Genomic DNA, 15069 nt, shown 5'->3' with positions numbered 1-15069 from the left:
CATAATAGTCCCTTAAACCTGGCCTGGTAGAGCACAAATGTAATCCAACACTCTGGAGGTGGAGGCTGGAGGATGGAGAGTTTGAGGCCAACCTAAGCAGTATAGCAAAATCTTGTCTCAAAACAGTGACTACCACTAAAAAAGAAAAGAGTCACTTTCTTTTTATATGGCGGGCACTGTTTTGTGTATTATGTATATACACACATATGTAATTTTCCTAATAGGTTCAGAGTTTTGAAAGTAATTTGTTTCACAAATATCAAGTTACTAAGTAGGATACTGAGATTTAAATGTAGATCTATGTGACTCCCAAGCCTGAGCTTTTTTGTACTACATTATTGCAGGATATACATGAAAATTTAAGAAGAAAGACCATCAGGAGTTAAGGATCTGTTTAGACCTGTAGTTGCTGCTCACAAAATGAGGATACAGACTCCAAATTGGTGGATTACATGTTCTTCATGCAAGAGCAGTGTACTAAAGGAGAGAAGTGTAAGTTTTCCTAATTTCTGATGGGAAAATTTAGACACACACACACACATACATCCTTATATTGATGTTGGAGATAAAATGTTCAGTCACTGATGACTGAAATTAGTAAAAGTTGTGAACTAGAAGTACAGTAGAGCAGAAAAGAACAAAACCTAGCAGGCATAGGTCAAAAGCAAAAACCCTATGAAGATTCCCTTTGTATCAAGTCAAAACAAAGATAGAAGCTAAAATTTTACCAAGTATCTGATAGGAAAAGAGCATTCATAAGTTAGGTAAGGCTTTACACAGCCTTCTTATATAAAGTACTAAATTAAATGTTATGACTTCTTTTGGACATGGAACTGGTAGAGGTTTCAGAGTACTAAAACCCTCTTTACCCAAGCCAGCCCTTTATAGTTCTACTGTTTTCCTTCATTATGAATATTTTCTTTCATTCACCTCAGTGGCACCTTCTGAAAGGTTGGCCTCTGGAAGCATTTGGGATAGGGAGAGTTTCCTGTTATCATTTATCTGTATTTGATTATGGTAGAAAATCAAATTTGTGATTCTCTATACCTGATAGCAATGGGAGAACATGTTGGACTTGTTTTAAAAAAAGTCTTTGCTATATGATTTTCAAAATTAATTATGAAACATTTCTTTTTGTCAGAAACTTATGTTGATCGCTGAGTTTAGTGAAAACTGAGAAAGTTGAAACAAACCTGCAGATGATACAGTACTTCTAAGGTAAGATAATCACATAGCTCAAGATCATTATCATTTCTTTTGACAGCTTTATAGACTATACTGGACACACTAAAATTTTTATAGAATATGCTGTTCTAAATTTTACAAAGCAATTGTAGAAGAAATAGACTTCCATTTGCCATAATATGCTAGACAAGAGGTCTTAAATCTCTTCCTCAACCAAACATATTAAAATATTAGGTTCAGTGTAATACTGTCCATTGAAATGAATGGATAAACCTTTACAAAAATAAGGGAAACTTTTTGAGGTTAAGAACCAAAATGAGTGTGTTCCATGAAGTAAGCAGGTGCTAAAGGCAGTGAGTACTTTGGGGACATCAGTGGCTTTCTGTTCACATAAAACCTCTACATGAAAAAGAGTTAGCACTAGAGGGAAAATTCCTAGGTCTCTCAAAAGAGTAGGAAGACTGATCAGAGACCATCTTACAGAGGCCTTCAGCTCTGGGTAGAGTTAGAATCTTTACTTAAAATTCCTGGTTACCAACTCACATTCATTTGAATTTAAGGCTTTAATTTATACCATTTTTATGGTTCCAAAACTCCACAAGTAGAGAATTTTAATTTAAAATGGGTGTAGGTCTCTAATATTTATAGGTACCTGATAGGAGCAATCACAAATCCTCTGTAGAGGAATATATACAGTTATCAAATAATCATAGTTAAAATTCTAAGTGCCTGCACACATTTTAAAAAAATTACAAAACGTAACAGTGGAAAAATCAAAATACTTGATGAGTAAGAATGACAGAAGCAACAAAACACTGAACCAAGTCTACATAGATTTTAGCAAATATTCAACACATGAATCCAACACATAAAATAAATACATTTGATATGTTAAATTAAAGAGGGATTCTAAACATTAAATAAAAAGTAAGATACTATGAAAGTGACCAGTCACATTTAAAAAAGCATAATAGAATTTAAAGAAAGAAATGCTTAATCTATCATATAGACACAGTTAAAAAAACCGCATAGAATTTTATACACAGAGAAAAGAGTCTTAGAAAATGTAAAAAAGATTATGAAAAGATAGAGTGAGAGTTCCAGAAAGAAAACACAAAGCTGTGTATGGTGGTATATATCTGTAATCCCAGCACTTGGGAGGCCAAGGCAGGAAGATTGTGAGTTCTAGGTCAGCTTGGGCTGCATAGCAATACTCTGTCTCAAAAAACGAATCAAATGAAAAAAATCACACAAAATAAAAACAAGAGAAAAGAAAGCATGGAATAGGTATGAGGCAGTATTTGTGGTAATTGTTAAAAATTTACCAGAATTTATGAGCCGTAAATCCTCAGATTTAAGGAGCCCCATGATTTCCAAGTAAGGTAAATAAAAAGAAATACATAGATGTTAGGGGAGACAAATGTCAGGTCCTATGTCTCACCAAAAAAAGAATTCAGGGTAGGACACACAGAGTAGTTTTTAAAAAGAGGAAGATTTATTTAAGCAAGAGCTAGATTTTATTGAAGCAGAAATGAATGCAAAGCAATACTACACGTTCAAAGAAACTGAGTGAGGGCAGTTTAACCAAGTAGGCAATTTCCCAAGCCCCAGATTTTAGACACTTTTAAGGATAGAGTTTAATGATTATGCTAAGTATATGTACATAGTTGTGGAGTTTTCCAAGAAATGGGAATGCATTTCTAAGAACTTGGGATTCAAGAATGGAGTACCTAATGAGGTGTCCTCAGAGCCAAGATGGTGATTTGAGAAGAGTTGCATGCATAGAACTACAATTATAATGAAATGTAAATGAGGTCTTTGGCTAACCTCCAGAATGGGGAAAATCACTGTTGGGGTTGTTACTGGAACCACGGCTCCTGTACAAAGAAGTAGCTTCCAGGACAATGGTAGAGCATGATGTTTGGCAAAATGTATCTGGAAATAGTGCTGCACCTGCTCTCTGGATCTTTTGTGTTTTGTTCTTTTTCTCCCTGCCCACTCCATATCATAGCCACATTGTTGTTAAGCTGCAGAATGTTGAACCAACAGTAGGTGATCTAGATATATAGTTCAAGAAACAGGAAAACATCCTAAAAGAAAATGAAAGAAGAAATAGTAAGAAAATGGTAACATAAATCTAAGCTAATGTTGAGAGAAAGAAACAATAAAAATTTCAAATTTATAGTTAACATAAAACTATAATGGAATATTATGATGCAATGGCACAGAAGTCAGTAGAGGCTGGTTGGAATTTTAGTATTTTAAGGTCTGTGTATTGTTTTAACTAAAGGTAAAAACAAATTTCAAGTGTAACCACTAAAAGTAGATAAACTGAATGTTTCTTTTTAGTCCAATAGAAGTAAAATAAAGGAAGGAGGGGAGAAATAGTACAAAAAGCTCACCTTATTTACAGATTTATCACATGTGGTTTTGACCAAGTGTGATCAAAATTAAATAAAGAAAAAGAAAAAAATTTCAAAGGCAAAAATACTAAATTCTTGGGTTTATTTTTTTGTGTGGTACTGGGTCTTAAACTCAGGGCCTCACTGTTGTTAGGCAGGTACTCTACCACTTGAGCCACTCTGCCAGCCCTGAAAATATTAAATTCTTTCCTGTACATTATGCAGCTCAGTTGATGCACAATAGCTCTCAGTCCCGTGTTATTGCAAGTTCTCTTTAAATCATTGTGTGATCTGCTGTTCCCCTGCCCTTAATTTTGTGAAAATCTGCCTCCCAAGAATCAAAAATGGTGCCCTAAAAGCAAAGTAAAAATGATAGTAATTTTCCCAAGCTGAAAAGGGCGCATAGTTTACTTAATTGAAGTGATAAAGCAAAATTTTGAGATTGTTGAAAGGCAGAATGTCTTTAGTGGAAGTTGAGCAGTGTTGTGGGAAAAATGAATCAGACATCCATAGTACAGCACTGAACTCTATGTGTCCTGAGTATTTATGGGTATTCCTTGACGATGGTCTCTGTAGAACCATAGACCCATGAATATCAAGGGTCTATGTAGTTAATTTAAAAGGAAAGCAATGAATAATTTTTTTTTTTTTTTGGTACTAGGGATTGAACCGAGGGCCTCACATATGCTAAGCACATACTGCTGCTGCGCTATATCCCTAGCCCAAGTACTTGTTTTGCTTCCTTTATTCAGCTTAGTTATTTTGAGATTCAGCCATGTTGTCATGTGTATCAGCAGTTTATTTTTTATTGCTGTGTAGTATTCCTTTTTAGGGAAATATCAAAATTCATTTATCCATGCCTTTGTTTTGAATCCAGTTTTTACCTAATGCAGATTAAGATAATCTGAATATTCATGTACAGATCTTCATGTGGATATATGCTTTGTTTTCTCTTGGGTAAATTCCTAGGATTGAAATGGCTATATCTTATATGTTATGGTTAAATCTTGATTGTCAACTTGTTTGGATGAGGAGACTGCTAAAGCACCCCTTTTGGGGTGCTGTGAGGGTATTTCCAGAGAAGCCTGAGGTGGGGAGACCCACCCTGAATGTGGGTAACTCCGTTCCATAGGCTGGAGTCTTGGATGGAGTGAAGGGGGAAGATAGAGAAAGCCCAGCAGCACAGGCATTCTCTTCGTGTATCATGGGTGCCATAACTTGAGGAACTTTCCTCCTCCACACCCTTTGACCTTGATATTCTGTCTCGCCTCCGGCCAAAGCAACAACAGCACCAGCCAACCTTGTACCAAAACCTCTGAAATTGTGAGCCAAAATAAATCTTTCCTCCTTCAAACTGTTTGTCTCGGGTATTTGTCACAGTGAAAAAAGTCTAACACAGAAAATTGGTACCAGAGAAGTGGGGTCATTGCTGTGACTATTCATACCACGCGGGTTTAGAATCCTTTGGAATTGGTTTGTTGGGGGAATTTGGAAAAATTCAGAGAGGGGAATTAGGGAAACCCTAGGTGCTTCAGGCAGCCCTTAATGAGTGGTTCTGATGGGAGCTCAGAGGATTGATCAGAAAGCTGATAGGAATGCAAACAGTGAATACTGGTCATGAGGTTGCAGATGGGAATGGAGAGTATTTGTTTTACACTGTGGCAAAGTACTTGTCTACATTTTGTCCATGCCCAGAGATTGGGTATGAGTCTATTTACTGTAGCAGAGGAAATTTAAGGCAGCCTAGCATTCAGGCTATAGCATGGTTATCACTAGCTACTTTTAGCCAGGTTTACGGTGAGAATTGGGAGCAAAAAAACCAGCAGAAAAACTTATAATTCTGCCAGAAAAGGAGCATGTTTAAAATTGAAGCCAAGGAAAGTGTGGCTGCTGAAGAGGCTAGGGTCATTAATGGAGGGCCTCTTAGCAATTGACTGTACCCCACGCCAAAGGGTGTAAAGGTATCAACTCATTTGAAGGGCCTTGTTTCAGTAAGAGACCTGGGGACTCACTGATGGCACAGCATGGTCTAGGAAAGTGTTTTCCTAGGGATATGTTTTCTTCCTCAGCCATTCAGATACTCAGAGGGAAAAAAAAAATAGAGGGACAAGTGCATAGAGGGCCATGTCTTGGTAACCATTCACTTAGAAGTCATGCAGATTTTGTTCCTCTTTGGAGTATATGACCTTTAAGCCTCTCAGTGTGATTCATTGAAAATATGAAGGGAGCAGGTATGACATTGTTAAACAATAGGCAATATTAATAAGGATTGAAACAGTTAAGAACATTAAGTAGAGATAACCTCAGGCATACCTGTACATGTAATCTTTGCAAGGGATCAGGCAAATTTATTTTCCCACCATATGCTCTAATGGCTAACCAGTGCGCCTTCTAAATGACCCATAACAAACATATTTTAAAATGCATAGGTTAACACTTTAAATTTAGATTGTAACCAACATATATGGGCCTGGGAGCTGTTTTGTCTAGCAGTGTTATATGTGTACTTGTTTTCTACAGGAAATTGTATGGTTAAATTCCCAAGAAGTATAAAATAGGAGGATCACAATCCAGGCTGGCAAAAAGTGAGACCCTATCTCCAAAATAACCAGAGTAAAAAAGGACAGGAGGCATGGCTAAAGCAGATGAGCACTTACTTCCCAAGTTTGAGGCCCTCAGTTCAAACCCCAGTACAAACAACAACAACAAAAAAAACCCTGCAGCATTCATATTATGTTTAGTGATTTTGCATTATTGGGGTTAGATTTCTCCCTGGCCCCAACTTTCTACACCATAAAGAAATCTGTCCTATTTCACATTAATTACCAGCATGAAGAAGGAAGTTTTTAGTTCAGTACAGGTTCCTAATTCTGCAACTAAACATAAGTTAAATATTATAGGTCAAAATAAACTCTATGCTTATTAAAAGGAAAAGAAACTTTCCAATCATTAGCACAGTCATCAACTTTGTGGGCAACTCATAGCTTCTCGACTTTGCAGTAAAAGAAATACTGAAAATTATTTTAGGAATTACAGTGTGTTCGTAACATTTATTGTACAAATAAATTTAGGAAATCCAAAATAAAAGAAGAAACCGATTAGGAGATATTTGAAGTAGGGAATGATTAATATTTATAATTAAATTCTATAACTGATATCTCAAGACTGGTGGATAAGTGAAATATGGATATGAACTTGTAGTTCTGTAAGAAACTCAAAGGCAAACATGTTTACTCACATATGCTGTCAAAGAAATTCAAGTTAAAACTAAGAGAAAATGTTTTACTGCTTTTTAAATAGGCAAGAATTCAAAAGGGGGCCCGGACCCCAGCTACTCTGGAAGCAGAGACAGGAAAATAGCATTCTGCAAGCAACCCAGGCTAAGTTATTGTGAGATCCTATTTGAAAAACAAACCAAAAGCAAAAGGATTGGAATGTGGCTCGAGTGGTAGAGTGTTTACAAATGCAAAGCACTGAGTCTAATCGCTGATACCACACACAAACACACACACACACACAAAGAAGAAATAAAAGACCTTTATGGTACACTCATGCTGATAGCGTATATTAGTTGAAATTTAGTTATCTTTAGAAATCAATAATAAGGTCCAGGGTCCTCAGAATGTATATATATATTTTTTTGACCTAGTAGGTCTATTTGTAGAACTTTATTTTAATAAAATAACCAAAGTATGAAAGGGAAAAATGAAGGAAAAACTTCTGACAAGATTTTTGCTAAGAGTGACAAATGGGGCAGAAACTTGAATGTCAATGATAATGGATTAAGTGGCTATGAATTGGTACTGTGTTGTCACAATGATAGTTTTTCTAAATGACTATAAAAATGTGGCTCATGTTTTATACAGTAAGTGATACAAATATGTAAAACAGATATGTATGTATTTTTAAAGTACTAGGAAATATTCTGAAATAAAAATAGCTTTGGTGTTAAGAGGAGGAGATATTTTATGTTACTGTGAGTAAATTTTAGAAATAAGTTTTCAAGTGGGAAAAAATACATCTTAAAAGAATTAATTGAAAGGATGCTTACTGAATTAGATATATAAGACATACAATATTTTTTAGAATTAATTGACATCTTGAGTTAAAAAAGTATTGGCAGCACTATGGTGTGAATTGGGACTTCATGCTAAAATTAACACTTTGAAATGAAATCACTTTGAGCTTTCTGGTGCTAGCATATAGGAATGTCATTGATTTGGTTGGGATAGATGATATATTTTGTGGCTGAATAAAATTCCATTGTGTGTAAATACCACATTGTTAATCCATTCGTCAGTAGTGGGACATCTTGGCTGTTTCCATAGTTTGGCTATTGTGAATAGTGCTACAGTAAACATGGGTGTGCAGGTGTCTCTGGAGTAACCTGTGTCTCATTCCTTCAGATATATCCCTAAGAGTGGTATTGCTGGATCATATGGCAGATCTATGTTTAGTTTTTTTTAAGAAGCTTCCACATTGTTTCCCAGTGGTTGTACTAGCTTACATTCCCACCAGCAGTGTATGAGGGTTCCTTTTGCCCCACATCCTTGCCAACATTTGTTGTTGGTGGTATTCTTGATGATAGCCATTCTAACAGAGTGAGGCAGAATCTTAGTGTGGTTTTGATTTGCATTTCCTTTATGGCCAGGGCTGGTGAGCATTTTTTTCATGTGTTTTTTGGCCATTTGGACTTCTTCCTTTGAAAAAGTTCTGTTTATTTAATTGTCCACTTTATTGGTTTAGGTTTAGGTTTTTGAGCTCCCTCTATATTCTGGTTATCAGTCCCTTGTCTGATGTATAGCTAGCAAAGATTTTCTCCCATTCTGTGGGTGGTCTCTTCAATTTAGAGACCATTTCTTTTGTTGGGCAGAAGCTTTTTAATTTTATGTAGTCCTGTATCAATCCTTTCACTTAGCTGCTGGGCCACTTGAGTTCTACTAAGGAAGTCCTAGCCTATACCTATTGCTTCCAGTGTATTCCCTGCTCTTTCCTATATTAACCTCAAGGTTTTGGGTCTGATCTTGAGGTCCTTTATCCACTTTTAGTTGATACTATACAGTGTAACATGTATGGATCTAGTTTCAGTTTCCCAGCCACATTTGTTGAAGAGGTTTTCTTTTCTCCATTATATGTTTTTTTTGGCACCTTTGTCAAAAATAAGGTGGCCGTAGCTGTGTGAATTCCTATCTGGGTCCTCTGTACTGTTCCACTGGTTTTCATCTGTTTTTGTGCCTGTACCATGCTGTTTTTATTGCTATGGCTCTGTAGTATAATTTGAAGTTGGGTATTGTAATACCTCCAGCATTGCCCTTTTTGCTCATTATTGTCTTGGCTATTCATGGTCTTTTGTGTTTCCAAATGAACTTTAGGGTAGATTTTTCAGTCTCTGTAATGAATGTCATTGGGATTTCGATGTATTCCTTTTATTTCTTGTTCTTGCTTTATTCATTCAAATTATTCTTATAGGTGTAATTCAGAAAATTTTAAAGTGGAGATTTTTGTTGTTATTATTTGTTTTAAAGCACCTGAGAGAAATGGGATAGAGGAGATTGAGCAGCATAGAGAAAAGTGATGGGAGCTTATCTTTTATGATCCATTATGCCTATTATTCCTTTAAGGTTTTCATAAGCTATCTTTAGGAGCTTACATTCTAAAAAAAGCTTTTTAAAATTATAGCTAAGAAGGGAATGAGAACATTAGAAGGAAAAAATAGAACAGGGTATGAAAAAAACAAGTCTCTTTGAGTAAAATGAAAATTTAATACAGGATTTAAATGATTTCTCTAAATGACCAAGAATTAATACTTTATTCTTGCCTTAATGTTCTAGAAATCTATTTTGGTATGCTCAGTGGTAGAGCACATGTTTAGCCTGCATGAGGCCCTGGGTTCCATCCCCAGCACCTCCGCCTCTGACATATACACTAATGGGTCTATCTATCTGTCTGTCTGTCTGTCTTTCTGAAGTTGAGAAAAATGTTATGGACATTTATAACCTTTATAACACTTTTACTTTCTTCTGTATTGATGATCAAAACCAGGACTTCTCAATTCCAAGGAGACATTTTATCAGTGAGTTATATTCCCAGCCACACTTTTTTTTTCATAATCTTTTCTCTGTATCATTTTTATCCTCTGCTAAGTAATTTGGAACTGTAGTTACAGATCACATTCTTAACTTGAAATTGGTTTGAACTGAAGGCCCCATGCTTGTTAAGCAAGTACTCTACCACTTGACCCATGTGTCCAGCCCATTTTACTTTAGTTATTTTTCAGATAGTCTTGCATTTTTTGCTTTGACCATGATCCTCCTACCTCTGCCTCCTGTGTAGCTGGGCTCATAGCTATGAGCCACAATGTCCAGCTTACTCTTTTGAGATAGGGTCTCCTAACTTTTTTGCCTTTTGACTGGCCAGGAACCTCTATCCTCCTATCTCTGCCTCTCAAGAAGCTGGGATTACAGGCATGAGCCATGGCCCCTGGCCATTTGTGAAAAATGATTTCTTTTTCCTATGAAGTGTCTAAGGCTTCCTTGTTTAAAAAATTGATCCAAATATATTGGTTTATAGAAATACCATTTGTGTCTTGTTCACTAACTAACCAAGAAAGAAAAGAAAATTTAAGGAATAAAAGAGGATATTCCAAAATATGAAGAGCTGTGAGGGTGTTATTCTATGAGTATATAGCTGGCAATGGTCAGAATCAGATCTGAACATAGAACTTAATGAATAACAAGGAAAATAAAAGGTCTAAATAAAAGACTTATTTTTATTTGTAGGAGGCCAAGAATTTCCTTTTGTAATCAGAGAAGCAGTTATTAAAAATCTCAGAGCAATATTCCTGCCAAAATTCTTGGTAATGGGAGTTGACCAAAAATGAGTCAAAACTATGCATAGACCCAGTTATTCAGAAAGTATCTTTTCTGGTGCGTGTCTTTGCAAAATAATCTCTTCTAGTAGGGCTTTTAAGTATAAAGAAAATAATTATGCAAGTCAATGGATGGAACTGGAAAAGATCATTTTAAGCGAAGTTAGCCAGGCTCAGAAAATCAAAAATCGCATGTTCTCCCTCATAAGCGCATTAGACCTAAAACAAATGCAGTAATATTATTGGACATGGGTCATATACTAAGGGGAGAATGCACACAGGAGTAATAGGGAAAGGGAACAAAACCTAAGACTTGAATGTGATTGATGTGCTCACTGTAGAAGAGCAAATAAAGTAATCTTCAACTGACAGAGGCCATTATGGGAAGGGTTCTGGGAAGTAGTGACGAGGTCTGGTAGAGATGAACCAATGTAGATTGCAATACCCATGTGCATGGAAGCAACGCTAAGAATCTCTTTGAGTCTTTACCTTAAACTAGCAAAAATGCTATGTCTTTCTTAGCAGAGGGAGGTGGTCCAAATAATGTTTACACATTTAAGTAAATGTAAAAACGATAAAATAAAAGAAAGAAAGAAAAAAATATTCTTACCAGAAAAAATTTCACATAAAAAAGGAATCAAATTACAATAATTTTGAAATTCTAATTAATCAGAATTATTTCAAATATAATGCTATGTGAAACTAGGTAGCTGATATTAGTAAAAATGCCATTGGATTTGAATTTTTGTAATAACACTTACTATTGTGGCATTTAAGTTAAGCCATTTAGCTTCCATGAGCTTCAGTTTTCTGATCTGAGGTTGCTATAATAATATTTGCTTCATGTTCCTTATCTGTAGGTGAAGCTACGTAATGATTTTTGCTTTAAAAGAATAAATATGTGAACGCTCTTTGAATATTATAAAATACTATACATAATGATAGCAATGAATACTTATTTAGGATTGTTTAAATTTGTGTCTTTATAATGTAGCTTTTCAACATCTTTGAGATAAATCATTTAATTTTTGGAATTTAGGAATATATATTCAGAACTAATCTGTATACCTTTGCTATGCTTTTTACATAACCTTCGTGGCAGACTGGGTTTTTGTTTTTTTTGTTTTTTTTTTTTTTTTGGCAGTACTGGGGTTTGAACTCAAGGCTTCATGCTTTCTAGTCAGGTACTCTACCACTTGAGCCACTTCACCAGTCCTTTTTTGCGTTGGGTATTTTCAAGATAGGGTCTCATGAACTGTTTGCCCAGCTGTGGCAGACTATTAATTATTCAAAAATCATACCAAGCATTGTGCTTTCCTGCCTTCTTCCCGTGACTGTGGCTGAAACTCGTTTTTGCAGGCCCCTTTGCACGTAGGGCTAACTGGATTGTCTCATTCTGGCTAGTGAAATATAGAAGTTTGGTAGAGGGTTTCCTGAACAGTGTTTTTCGATGATAAAAGAAGTATATGAAGACAGACATATCCCTCTTTCTGTTCCCATTTCTTTCTGCTTGTATTAGAATGCTGTTAAATGAGACTATAGCTGGAATTCCCAAGCTCTCAGTAGTACCTAGCATCCAAGATGGCTCCTACCATGTTCTGGTATTTGTGCCATTGTGTATTTAATTTTCTTCAACATTGCAGAATATTGGGGTTGTGAACATTAGAAAACAGCAGAATGTCACTTTAAAAATTTATTTTATTAGTGTACATTAATTGTGCAAAGGTAGATTCATTGTGACATTTCTGTCAGAATGTTACTGTCAATGTTACTTCACACAGTGGCAGCCAGGAAGCAGAGAGAGAAAGAAACAGCAACAGGAAGAGGCCAGGGACATGATGTATCTTCCCAGGGCATGGTCCGAGTTACCTATTCCCTCCCTACTCTCTACTTTACAATAATGCCGTCATATCATGAATCCATCAATTAATCATTGATTGATTTAGCCAGAGCCCTCATGATCCAATCACCTCTCATTGATTGGCTCCCCCAGCTGGGTACCAATACTTCCATACATGAGCCTTATGGGGGGACACTTCATATCCACCCCATAACAAGGCCAATGTAGCAAGTAATTGACAGCTCTAGTCAGTAGCCATAGGACACCTTAGAAGAAGCTCTTCCAGCCCTAATCAAACTTTTAATTGATTGCAACCCTGTCTGAGGCTGACATCTGAGTCAGAACCATTCAACTGATAACTCCAGGATTCCTGACTCTCAGAAACTATGTGAGCTAATAAGCCTTAAAATTTGTTGTAAGCTTGTAAATGTTGGGCAATTGTTATACAATAGATAGCAGTTTTAATATTGGTAGCAAAAGTTCAGTGATACAGTAGACTGAATATTTGTTTTCTCCCAAAATTCCTGTGTTGGAAACTAATCCCCAATGATATGATATTTGGAGGTAAGGACCTTTGGGAGGTGATAAGTCATGAGAATGGAGCCATCGTGAATAGGATTAGGATCCTAAGAGAGTCCTGAGAGAGCTTACTCACCTTCCACTGAATCTGCTGGCACCTTCATCTTGGACTTCCAGTCTTCAGAACTGACAGAAAAATTTCAGTTGTTTATAAGCCACCCAGTCTATGTTTTCCATTATATCACTTAAGCGGACTTGGATAGGTACTGTCATGACAAATATGCTTTAAAGTGGGTGTGACTTTGAAAATTGGTAGTGGGTGAAAGGTGGGTGGGCTTTAAGGATACCAGTGAAAGCCTGAAATCTCTCTCTCGCGCTCTCTCTCTCTCTCCCTCTCTCTCTCTCTCTCTCTCTTTCTCTCTCTCTCTTAACAATACTGGACTTTGAACTCAGGGCCTCATGCTTATTAGTCAGCTCTACCACTTGAGCCACTCCGCCAGCTCTTCCTGAAATGTCTTGAAGAAGCTATAGATTTATTATGTCCCTTAATAGGTTGCTGATGAGGGCTTAAAGGAAACACAGACTCTAATTAGAAACTAAAGGAAAGTGAATCCTTCTAATGTAGTAGCAGAAACTTCATAAAGTAGCAGTGTCACCTGTAGTAATATAAAAACTAGGAAAAGTGCATAATGAATGGGGTGATATTGCTAAGCAGATTTCCCACTGAAGAGTTGAAGATGCCATCTATTTTATTCTTGCTGCCTATAGTAAAATATGAGAGAAGGAAGTACCGATAAACAGAAGAAGCTGGGTCTTGATGGGTTTGACCATTTTCAGCCTCTTCAGATAGTACATGGTATGAAAATTGAGAAATGGCTGTTTACTGGGCTAGGTATGTAGCTCAGTGGTAGAACTCTTAGTGCCTAGCCTGCATGGAACCCTAGATTCCATCCCTGGCACTGAGAAAGAAAGAGGGAGAAGAGGGAGAGAGAAATGGCTGCTCCAAGTGAAGATCAGAATCCAAGGCATTGTCAGGAAACATTTTCTAAGGACAAAGCAGAGTGTGGCTGCGAAATCCTTTGTTAATACTACCTCATAGTACTTTTCAGTCAGATAAGTTACTTAATGGTGTGACTAACAGATTAATTCGGTCAATAATAGGGCTTCTAAGAAACTTACAGGTAGCCATTTCAGCAGAATCTCAAGGTTGAGAGAGGGACTTATGAGAAGGAGATTTGTGCATGTGGCTTTTGTTTAATGGAAAGAACCCCAGTGGGATTCCTAGGAAACCTGTAAAGTTTTGAGAGAATTATATTTTAAGGATCACAGCCAGCTTGAACTACAGAAGACAGTATAAAATAAAAAGAGGCCTTTCTTTCCCAAACTTCTATAAGCAAGAGGCAAGCTGAGGACATTATTCAGCTGAATGCATGTGTTACTTTTCATAGAAAAGGAAGAATAACTCAGGGCTGAATTTAGTAGATGGAGCCCTAAGCTTCTGAGAATTATTTCTCGATGGAAGGTTGACTCCAACTTTTGCCAGGCTAGATTTCAGTATCTGGTACTGTATACTTCCAATTTCAACCCACTTTTTTGTGGTACTGGAATTTGAACTCACATTTGGTAGGCTGGTGCTCTACCACTTGAGCCACTCTGCCAGCCTTTTTTGCTTTAGTTATTCTTGAGATAGTGTCTTTCTTTATACTTGGACTCACCTGGGCCTGGATCCTCCTATTTGTGCTTCCCCACATAGTGAGATGACAGGAAGGCACCCCTATACCTAGCTTTTTTATTTATTGAAATGAGATCTCACAAACTTTTTTGCCTGGGTTGGCCTCAAACCTCAATCCTCCTAATCTTTGCCTTCCAAGTAGCTAGGATTAGAGCCTTGAGCTACCATGCCCAGCCTCTTCCCCGCTTCCTTTTTTTTAAAAGGGGAGCAGTAGATTAGAGATTGAACCCAGAGCCTCATGCATGCTAAACACATGCTCTACCACTGAGCTGTATCCTTAGCTCTCTCCCTTTTTTTTTCTTTTGCAGTACTGGAGCTTGAACTCAAGGCCACTCCACCAACTCTTTTTTGTGATGGATATTTTCCAGATAGGGTCTCACCAATTATTTGTCTTGGAACCATGATTCTCCTGATCTCTGCCTCCTGAGTAGCTAGGATTATAGGCGTAAGCCACCAGCACCAGGCCTAATTTTTGATTACCACTGTCTATGATGGTTAATCTCTACTTGACCAAAAATCACTG

The 15069-nt window shown here is 36.8% G+C and overlaps 1 protein-coding gene across 8 annotated transcripts in view; it reads left to right on the top strand.

Moving 5' to 3' along the window:
• Positions 1–15069, top strand: part of Cab39l (calcium binding protein 39 like) — a 126631-nt gene that overhangs the window by 12268 nt on the left and 99294 nt on the right. For 5 of the 8 annotated variants that reach the window (XM_074043431.1, XM_074043430.1, XM_074043432.1 and 2 more), the window contains exons 2-3: positions 345–492; positions 1142–1218. The gene's annotated coding sequence lies outside the window, so the exon portion shown is untranslated. The remainder of the gene's footprint in view (positions 1–344; positions 493–1141; positions 1219–15069) is intronic. The other 3 variants (XM_020170873.2, XM_020170872.2, XM_020170871.2) reach the window with 1 other exon arrangement.

This window comes from Castor canadensis, chromosome 10 (genome assembly GCF_047511655.1).
Source record: "Castor canadensis chromosome 10, mCasCan1.hap1v2, whole genome shotgun sequence".
Classification (NCBI taxonomy): domain Eukaryota; kingdom Metazoa; phylum Chordata; class Mammalia; order Rodentia; family Castoridae; genus Castor; species Castor canadensis.
The sequence above is the reverse complement of the archived record's forward strand: the minus strand, read 5'-3'. Positions and strand labels throughout refer to the sequence as shown.